The sequence below is a fragment of the Manduca sexta genome, chromosome 23 (genome assembly GCF_014839805.1).
Source record: "Manduca sexta isolate Smith_Timp_Sample1 chromosome 23, JHU_Msex_v1.0, whole genome shotgun sequence".
Lineage (NCBI taxonomy): Eukaryota > Metazoa > Arthropoda > Insecta > Lepidoptera > Sphingidae > Manduca > Manduca sexta.
The window spans coordinates 750,029-761,783 of NC_051137.1; the positions used below are offsets into that span (position 1 = coordinate 750,029).

Here is an 11,755-nt window from a genome sequence, read left to right on the forward strand (position 1 = left end):
ATCCAACACAATATATTAGTACTACTGATATACATAAACGTGGTTTGCGAATCGTTCTAATGATAATGGAGTATTATGCGGAGTTACAAGAAAAAGTAAAGAAAAGCAAGTTAATATATTCGTCACAGACAGACGTGTATAGATGCAAATCATTTGGAAAATAAATGATAATAAATACATTTAATTATGACAAAAAAACATGTTCAATTAATACAGGTGATCACGACGCGATGGTGTGCCCCGACGAGCAAGAGTTAATCTAAACAAATATATCACCAGGCACTAAAAATATTTACGCTATTATGAGCCAACTTTCTGTTATATCGAAACGTGTGCGTGAGCGGAGCCGGAGCAAGTTATTATTGTAAAACGCGCTTATCGAGTGATGACGTCATTCAGTATAGAATTTATCGAACATTCACTTATCATCGTGTAATAATAATCAAATCCGTTATTTCAATAACATTTGTATAAGCATCGGTGGTTCAGTGGTAGAATGCTCGCCTGCCACGCGGGCGGCCCGGGTTCGATTCCCGGCCGATGCATAAGAACTTTTTAATTTTTATTCTACTCTTTTTTCAATAAATAATTTTATTGAATTTATAAAATACTAGCTTTTGCCCGCGGCTCCGCCCGCGTTATAAAGTTTTTCGGGCTAAAGTTTTCCGTTATAATTGTCACGCTATATATTTTCCCGGGAGCCTATGTTCTTCCCAGGGTCTCAAACTGTCTCCATACCAAATTTTATCCTAATACGTTGGGTAGTTTTTGAGTTTAACATGTTCGGGCAGACCGATGCAGCGGGGGAGTTTGTTTTATGATATATTTTTGTAGAACTTTTTAAGAGGAACAATCCCGTCATACATTATTGTTGCATAACTTTAACCGTTTACGCAGCGCACGCAACAGAAGCTCTCAAAACTAATAAATTGTCCCCGTTTTTGCATCATGTTTCATTACTGCTCCGCTCCTATTGGTCATAGCGTGACGATATATAACCTATAGCACTCCAGGAACAAAGGGCTATCCAACACAAAAATATTTTTTCAGTTCGAACCGGTAGTTCCTGAGATTAGCGATTACTGCTCCGCTCCTATTGGGCATAGCGTGATGATATATATAGCCTATAGCATTCCAGGAACAAAGGGCTATCCAACACAAAAATAATTATTCAGTTCAAACTCCTAATTTCTGAGATTAGCCATTACTGCTCTGCTCCTATTGGTCATAGCGTGATGATATATAGCCTATAGCACTTCACGAACAAAGGGCTATCCAATACAAAATGAATTTTTTAGTTCGAACCGGTAGTTCCTGAGATTAGCCATTACTGCTCTGCTCCTATTGGGTATAGCGTGATGATATATAGCCTATAGCACTCCACGAACAAAGGGCTATCCAACGCAAAAAGAATTTTTCAGTTTGAACCGGTAGTTCCTGAGATTAGCCATTACTGCTCCGCTCCTAATGGGTATAGCGTGATGATATATAGCCTATAGCACTCCACGAACAAAGGGCTATATAACGCAAAATGAATTTTTGAGTTCGGACCGGTAGTTCCTGAGATTAGACATTACTGCTCCGCTCCTATTGGATATAGCGTGATGATATATAGCCTATAGCACTCCACGAATAAAGGGCTATCCAACGCTAAAAGAATTTTTCAGTTCGGACCGGTAGTTCCTGAGATTAGACATTACTGCTCCGCTCCTATTGGGTATAGCGTGATGATATATAGCCTATAGCACTCCACGAACAAAGGGCTATCCAACGCAAAAAGAATTTTTCAGTTTGGACCGGTAGTTCCTGAGATTAGCGCGTTCAAACAAACAAACAAACAAACAAACAAACAAACAAACTCTTCAGCTTTATATAATAGTATAGATTGAATTAAAATATTGATTGAATTAAAAAATCACGTGTTAGTCATATACAATATCATAGTATTAATTAAAGTTATACCTACTCATTTATTTATTCGAAGTTCAAGAGGCGTATTATTTGTTGCCGACGTTAATTGTTTTTTTATTTTATTTAAATCTAGCTTTTGCCCGCGGCTCCGCCCGCGTTATAAAGTTTTTCAGGCTAAAGTTTTCCGTTGTAAAAGTAGTAGTTTCCCGGGAGCCTATGTTCTTCCCAGGGTCTCAAACTGTCTCCATACCAAATTTCATCTTAATACGTTGGGTAGTTTTTGAGTTTAACACGTTCAGGCAGACAGATGCAGCGGGGGACTTTGTTGTATAATATATTTTTTAGAACTTTTTAAGAGGAACAATCCCGTCATACATCATTGTTGCATAACTTTAACCGTTTACGCAGCGCACGCAACGGAAGCTCTCAAAACTAATAATTTTTCCCCGTTTTTGCAACATGTTTCATTACTGCTCCGCTCCTATTGGTCATAGCGTGATGATATATAGCCTATAGCACTCCGGGATCAAAAGGCTATCCAACACAAAAATATTTTTTCAGTTCAAACCGGTAGTTCCTGAGATTAGCCATTACTGCTCCGCTCCTATTGGCCATAGCGTGATGATATATAGCCTATAGCTCTCCATAAATAAAGGGCTATCCAACACAAAACGAATTTTTCAGTTCAAACTGGTAGTTCCTGAGATTAGCCATTACTGCTCCGCTCCTATTGGTCATAGCGTGATGATATATAACTTTGAGCACTCCACAAACAAAGGACTATTCAACACAAAAATAATTTTTCAGTTTGGACCGGTAGTTCCTGAGATTAGCCATTACTGCTCCGCTCCTATTGGGTATAGCGTGATGATATATAGCCTACAGCAATCCACGAATAAAGGGCTATCCAACGCAAAAAAGATTTTTCAGTTTGGACTGGTAGTTCCTGAGATTAGCCATTACTGCTCCGCTCCTATTGGGTATAGCGTGATGATATATAGCCTACAGCAATCCACGAATAAAGGGCTATCCAACGCAAAAAAGATTTTTCAGTTTGGACCGGGAGTTCCTGAGATTAGCCATTACTGCTCCGCTCCTATTGGGTATAGCGTGATGATATATAGCCTATAGCGCTCCACGAACAAAGGGCTATCCAACGCAAAAAGATTTTTTCAGATTGGACCGGTAGTTCCTGAGATTAGCCATTACTGCTCCGCTCCTATTGGGTATAGCGTGATGATATATAGCCTATAGCACTCCACGAACAAAGGGCTATCCAACGCAAAAAGAATTTTTCAGTTTGGACCGGAAGTTCCTGAGATTAGCGCGTTCAAACAAACAAACAAACAAACTCTTCAGCTTTATATAATAGTATAGATTATTGAAAATCATCCCTTAAATAAAAAAACATTAAAAGTGGTACAAAAACACCAAAAGTTGATTAATGTAATACAATCTTCCCCTCAATTTGTTTCAGTAAGTTATTGTGGCTTGTGTTCGGCATGTTAATTTTTTTAAACTTCTCCAAACATACTATAATAAAATGTTTTTATCTTTTATAACAGAGAACAACAAAGGTAAAACTTTCATCCATATATCCATACATACATATTATATGCATGCATACCCGAATATCACCCTTCATTCCGTATAAACGTTAGATTCCACAATACCTGTAACAACGAATTCCACAAACCAATCTCTGAACACAAATCCGTTTCCAGTAAACCAAATCCCGAATATAGTTTCTAAAACCGGGGCATAAATTAAAAACTGCGCTGCGTTCAGATAAAACCGCGCTTACCTGCGACGTCGTTCCAAAAGCTATTATATCGCGGCGTTTAAAACCGTGTTAAATTAAATTTTCATATAATAGGTAGACTTTAATCAATAGCTAATGCCGGCCCGTTTATTGGATTTAGCTAAAACCATTTTAGTTGGCCCCCGCACGGCTTTGAACGAAATCTCATTCGGATAACGTTAAATTCTCCATTTCATACATTCTAGACAATATGGATGGTGTAATGGCCGGGACCAAGCATTACAGGAACGTTACGAATTAGATAAAGGTGACAATGACCTCTGTTAAGTTATAAGTATGAATTTACGTATTTTTGTAAAACTAGTTTGTTTTCAAAACATATTAATTCTGTGAAGTGTCTCGTATCGCTTTGTAAATCTTAGTTGGAGTAATTTTATCATTTCTATGGGTATTGACAATCTTAACATCGTGTGGGTGCAGCTTATAATAGTATAAAAAATTACAAGTCATTTTAGCTGTTGAAAATGTAAAAAAACACAGATATAATTATACATACACCAGAGAATTGAGATACTCATGTGTCGTTCATGGCCCAAATCAATATTTTTATGAGTCTTTCTATTATGGACGTAGTTGTGTAGAATAGACATAATGTTTTCAATAGAAATAATACGGTTAATCCTCAGTAAGTCTTCAAAATGTGTGAGAAATTTATAATATAAAAAACTGCGATAAAATCTGTAAAATGGTTTTATTTCAATGTCTAACATACGCGGAAACATAAAAAATAATTAGACAATCAATTTTGAATTTAAACTAGATTTTGTCTGTGGTTCCACCCGCATATTTTTTTCCGGAATAAATATGTTGAATTATCCCAGAATTAAAAATAGCCTAAAGCAGTTAAGAGTAATGTAGCTTTCTATTAGAAAAAGAAAAACAAAATCGGTTTAGTAGTTCCTGAGATTAGCGCGCTCAAACAAACAAACTCCAACTTTATATATAAGTATAGATTTCACATATTCAAAGCATCAGTAATTAATGTGTTATTCGTTTTATAGTATAAGCAGGTGATTACGCGGCAATCTGCGGGAGTCAATAGATATTAAGGGAGGAGACACCGCGGGCGCCGGGGCCCACTCAATAGGGGCGCGTGCATTCGCTGTGGCTTACCTTACGGGATTACCGCAGGGTTGCCACCAACCCGTGTTTTATATCTTACATCAATATCTGCAATTAATGCGATAGAGTTCTGGTCTGGCAACAAGATATCTACATTCATATTATTACTATCTCACACATAAATGTGTTTTAACGAAAATTTTTACGAAAACTATGGCCTATATTACTTAGACTCTTTGCTTTGAAAAAAAAATAAAATTTCATCAGTAGAGTAAGAGATTATCCCCAAAAATAAACTCAATTTACTTTATCGTGTATGACATCAGTGTTGATATCCCTGTGGGCTGGGTAAAGGCAGTATACATATTATCATGAGTCTTCATTTCTTTCACCTTGCGGTTCCCCTTCAACGCGAAATTATATTAGCAAAATAATACAACTAAAATATATTCGATTACATTTTATATTAATTGCAGCACAAAGCTATTCATATACAAATTATTTCGGCTCACAACTAACTCATATTTTAATTTGACAATAAAATATGTCTCAAATTAAACGCGTCCAATTTTAAAACAAAGAGACAATTCGAATTAGTATCTTTGGACAGAAAGCTTAAAAATGTCATCATAAATTTATGCGCCGATCTCGAAGCACGTAAAATTACAAAAAAAAACGCTTAATAAAATATACCGTAACGTGTTAAATTTATAGCCGTTATAAAATCTATAGATATAATAAAATCGTAAAGCTGTCGCGTCTGCCCGATATTTTAGGCTGCTTTTTATAATTGCAGAGAATAAACGACCTGTCTGATAGCAGACGGTCGTCAAAATGTGTCGAGAGGTTATTTTTCTTATATTTATATAGAAGGCTATTATACTTAGTGCGCACCTTATGTTAATGACATGAAACACAAAAGTGCTCTTGGTCACTTCACTGCTTACCTCACAATCCTCAGTGCTTAATTAGATTTGTAATATAGTCTAACGTAATATAAAATGCTTGCAAACTACTTAAATAAATAAAATGCATTATTCATCACGTAGGCGAACATAGTTGCACTTAATATGATAAATCAAGGTACATGACTTAGTATTATTATAGTAGTTAATAGACAAAACCCACATAAACGGATTCTAGTACATATGCGACCTACCATTAAATAAAGCAACATGTGACGTATAAACGCATATTATAAAGGTGAACCTTACAATATTAAAATTAAAATATACCTATATACAGTCAACCATTAGCGCTTGCTGAAGCCAGTTGTTTGTTTACCTATGACTCATAAATACTCAATAACTAACACACATGTTATACACTGCACAATTACAAAACTACATTTATAAGCTTATTTTTTAGTCTACGGTAAAAAAAAAACAATATTTTTTTACCTGGCTACACTTTGAATGTCTAAAGCTCGTATTGACATTTGACATGTCAATAAAAGTTAGAACAAAATTATATTAAACGAAAGTGACAACCCTAAGCTGCGAACGTGCGCCCAACCTATTGGTTCACTCAATAAATTGAAATGTTGACGTTATTGCATTTCAAATAGAGCTCCATGGCTTAGCGGCTTGACTCATTAATTCTCTTTAGATGTCGAGTAGAGGGTACAAATACCGCTTTTTCTTTAGTGAAATAAACTAAATTATGTATTCAAGGTTTTTAGCTGGTTCGTTCTTTTGATTTATTGGTTTTACCGTGACAGAAGCTTACGCCTATAGCCTCTGAGGGTAGGCAGGGGTCAATAAGTTTTCGAAGATTATAAATAAATTTATCCTTTGACGTTATAGATTGTAAGCTCATCGCTATGGTCGTAGAACTATTCATTATTAAATTTATAAAAACATTTAAATGTCAATCGTCGCTTATCAATGTCGCTTATAAAAAAAAATACCAATTAACTGGTAGGTCTCTCATATGTGAGAGTCCGCCAGGGTACACTGCTGCTTGGCGGCAGAAACAGACATTACATTAGTACCGTGTGTAGTCACTGTTGTATTCCAATTTGAAAAACATTGTAGCCCACTGGCTACACATAGGCTCAGCCCTAATGGTCACGGGGGAGACCTTGAAGGGCCATGAAGACTGCAAGGTCTTCGAAACATCAGGAGAAAAATAAAATATTAAAACCGCGATTGAATCCCAAAAATAGTCTAATTTTAATGTCTAACATTCGCGTAAACATAAGAAATCATTAAAAAAAATATTTATTTTTCAATCCCTAAAATGATGTTTCTAGGTCTAGTCTATCCAAATAAGTAATAAAACAATCCCGCTCATTCCCTTTGTTATGAATCGGACCAGTACGGCAGTAATCAGTCGCCTCGATCGATCGCCATCGAGACGAGATTCCGCTTTGAGCCTTAAGTGCTACCGACACGATGTACAGCGGTGTTATCTCTACCGGTATTTGGACGGGCAAAGAATACACTGCAGAGGGGTCAAAACACATAACAGTAATATATTATACTTAAGATTTCATTTTTTTAAACGAACACGACAAAGTAACTACACTAGAGTAGCGATGCATCCATATAACCTGAGTGCTACCAACTTCCCTTTTAGTTAATATACTTACTTATGTTTGTCTAAGTTTTTGTTTTCTGTTAAATTGGCCGCGATGTTAACTAAGGCAATTTTTTTTGCCTCGGGTTAGCTTTTAAAACTTTCACCCTTCGTCACTGCTACACTGCACCTAATGGTAAGCGCGATGCCGTCCAGGGGCCTTATTCTCTATCCCGCACGTTATTTTGACAGTGTGTAACAAGCACGTAACACAACGCATTATGTTTAGGACTATAGAAATTTGGCTTACAGAATACCATTCCACGCACATTTCTCGAAGATAACATGACACGGCCGCGTTACGCGTTTACACTATCATACAGAATAAGGGCGCTGATAGAGTATCGAATCGCAACAGATGGCTACTGAAATGTTTCTTCACGCTACGACGACCTTTTTAACTTCTTTTTATCTGAGTAGGAGATCAGCTAATCGCTCGCCTGAAGGGCAACCCTCTAATTCAAGAACTTTAGTTTAAAACACTGCCTAATATATATTTCATCCAGGTAAACATCATTGCTATCACGTTAATGCTTGGCGGAAATAATATTGTAACAATATTCTATTTTTTACCCCAATTTTGACACTGGAGCAAATCGTTATTCCGTTTAAAGTGAACCAACGAAAATAGAAAGATAAAATAATACTTTAAGAAAACGCAGATTTTTTAAACAAGAATTAATCACCCAAACAAAGCAAGACTAGTCTTATCTGCGAAATTACCTAATCTGCTAACAGAGCGGCGCTTATCTCTCATTAGGCGATACAGCTCTCACCGTTAAAGCCAGTTATGGACTAATAAATTCCGCGATAAATTTTATTTGAACTACCGCCTCCCCTCCCCGCCCCCTTGCGTCTCCATCGCGATTTCAATGAGCTTTGTACCTAATTTCAGTGAAGACATTGTAATTTGATGGTTCGAAAGTTTGCGGCCGCCCGCGGTTATGATTAAACTTATTTATTGTTAGTCTTGACTTTTATTTTCATGGAAGCGCCTCTGGGTTAGTTAAGGGTTTATTGATCGCCAAGGTATAATCAAGATACCCTGACAGGATGAACCTGTTGAAGTCGCTTTCGACAGCTTCCGTGCCATAGGACGATGAGCTTAGATGGTGGGTAAATGAAGAACTTGGTAGTGCTAATAGAATTTGGTGGGGAGTCAGTGTTTTGTTAATTACTATTGCTAAGTAACATACTATACATAACTACATACAACATACAGGTTTCCAGTTATAGTTGGAGTCGAGGACGATATATCTACCTAAGTAAATAGTCAGAGAAGTTATTTAGGGTCGTAGAAATAGGCAACCTAAAATTTGACCTAAGTACTAACATTTCTATGATACTTTACGCATTAAATCTAAAAAATTAAAAGTAAATATTTGTGCAACGGAATGCATTGATAAATTTAGACACTTTTACGCGAATGTTCAACATTAAAATAAAACTATTTTGGCAAAATTTTACCACGAAGGCCGCAGTCTTCAAAACGTCGGGAAAAAATTATAATATAAAACCGCAATAAAATCCTAATCATAATCCTAAAAGTATTTTTATTTCAATATAAGACACTATTGTTTAGTTATATTCTAAAGCACGGCGTCGAGTCGAGAAGCAATTGCTCGTTGTCTATCGTATAAAAGCATTACAGATTCAGTGAAGAGCCGCCGGTGTTAACAGAAGAAATTGCTTGCTATATTGCTCCTCTTGGAGACTTAATTTGAATGTAAACGAATTTAAAGTTGAAGTGGCAGGGCGAGCACTTAGCTGGCCGAAAGGTCTAGAAACTGCGCAGTATACTGTATAGGTTTAGCTGTTCTTTGGACGATATTCATTATTTAGATAGGACTGTGAGAACATATAAGAATCAGCTATTGAGACGCTCGGGAATTAGTGAATAAAAATTGAAATTAATAATAGTCTCTCTTTTGGAAGGTTAGAACTAATCAGACCATCTGGTGTACTTTGTCGTATAATAAGTAAAATAAAAATGTTTATTGTAATCACCAAATTGTTTGGCTAAAGATTTTTTTATATATACAAAATGAATAGGCAGACCTCGCAGTAACCCCACGGTTGCTTAAAACAACAAGTTTACAGTCAGTCACAAACCACTGCACATCGTTGACAGGGCTTTCAAGTTTCCCAGATGACTTAAGCCACACAACGCAATGAAGTTTTACAAATAGACGCGTCATACACTAACAAAATGGCACATAAAAACGGCGCACTATTTGCTATGGTCACGTAGCTGTACATATAATTACAAATTGAATTGAATTAGAAAAAGATATATATACATCGACAGTTACATAACAACGTTAGTGCCGCACGCTCATTGGCCGTTAAGTCGGGCAATTACCTTACTTTCGTTTTGCCAGTATTGAGCTCGGACAACGTATCTATGTAATAAAAACATCTTAGACACAACGTAACTTATTTTACATTGCTTATAGTAGAATACATTTGATATCCGTCCGGATAGCGACCACCGTACACAGGTGTTAAAACCTGCCATAGTGGTCCACGTAAGTGTGTCGCATTCTGGGATCATTCTATGTATATTCAGTGCCAACGGGCCGCCATAATTGCGTCGACTGCCGGGGAGTAATCATCTATCATCAGCCGACATTCCATTGGACCTTACCATACTTACCATCAGGTGCAGTGGAGTCACATTGCGGTGACCGTTTAAAAAAACCTCACAAATAAGAGCTGGATGAAGCCATCGCTAAATCTTGAATAGTAATATCGCGGCTCGTTGGCGGCACGTGGCGGTTCGATTTGTCGACAAATCACTTGTAATAGTAATGCGGCGACGCCGGACGCTGCAACGCTTTCATTCAGCGATATTTTAATTGACTCACAAAATTATCGTATAACTCTTTTAGACAAGTCATTTTGCTGGCGTACTAGTTGAGCCACCGACTTAGTTTGTGCGGAATTTTACTTATAATTTTTTATCCGATGAGTGGATTTTTTTATAGGAGAACGGCTAAGTGACTCCGCTGCATCTGATGGTAAGTGGAATGGGGTGCAATAGAATGTCGACTGATGAGAGGTGATTACCCCTCGGCAGTCGACACAATTATGCCGGCCTGTTGAAACCGGATATACACAGGCTGATCCCGGAACGCGATACACTTACGTGGGCCACTATGAGAGTTTAACATCTTATGTATGTCGCTATTCTGATTTCTGTTTATAATCAGACGAACCGCTATGGGACCAGGCCGCATCACTAGCTATTGTATAAACAAAAACCAGACGCATGCGAGTTGGACTAGCGCACCTAAGGTTGCGTAGAGACTTGTAGGTAAGTTATCTAAGTAAATACATATTAACGTTTTTTCGATTTTTTCCTTTACATGTGCTGTAACATTGCTTCTTGCAAAATTTAAAGATATTAGGTCAATAGGAAGTAGTTTAGCTTTTGATTTCCTTGTGGAATTTGCGACATAAACGATTAAACGATACAAACATGATATCTTTTGATCGCGTTGACTTAAAAGCTATATTTCACAACTAAAAGAGACCATAGTTCCCGAGTATACGATATGAATTAACTTGATACCTCTACCCGTTTCCGAGAAACCATTTTTTGACAGACAGACAAAATAAACTGATCCTGTAAGGGTTCCTTTTGATGTACGGAATCATAAAAATAACTTTAAATATATAGCGTCCCAAGACACCTACACCCGAAACATTATCTTCCCTACCCATCGAGTAAAAATAAAAATTTTCGCAGAACTCCACGCCGGCGTGCAATAGCACAAAGTTTTATTCCTCGCCAAGACTGCAATTCTTTTAGCGCATCCACATTCCAACAATATAATTATTTTTCCTTATTACGAGCGCCGCGTGCTGGCGCACAATAAATTCGGCGCACAAAGCGCGATATTTCGCTCACTGATTTTTTCGTTGGAATGTATTATTTTTGTCTGAAAAAGGAACTAGCAATTAGTCTACCGTTTAAGCCACTTTTAATATTTTTGGATGTTAAGTAGCTGCTTGTTTCGTATGTAGCCTTTATTTTAATGTGAAATAGAAAGGCGATGGCTGGCACATGCGTCATACTCGTGAACAAGTGCTGCTTGTGTGAACTGTGATGTCCATTTCGCCTACCGTATCTAAGTACTAAGGGTGTGTATTGGAGAACTTCAAGTTATAATATATCATGATTCCTTAGAGGGTTGATCAAGAGCAATCACATACTGCTGCTTGGCGGCTGCAATAAACATTACGGTAGTTATCTATCCAGGCGGATTCTCGCATATAAAAGACCTTCCTCCAGTAATTTGAGTTCCCTTTACCTTCTTTAACGTTTAGTACCTTGTCAACCCTATTTTTGGTAATTTATATATTATTCGAGAAGTA

The 11,755-nt window shown here is 37.1% G+C and overlaps 1 non-coding gene across 1 annotated transcript; it reads left to right on the top strand.

Annotated features, from left to right (window-relative positions):
* Positions 1-474: 474 nt before the first annotated feature.
* Trnag-gcc lies at positions 475-545 on the top strand. The gene has a single exon. It is a non-coding gene; the product is annotated as a tRNA-Gly (tRNA).
* The last annotated feature ends 11,210 nt before the right edge of the window (positions 546-11,755 follow it).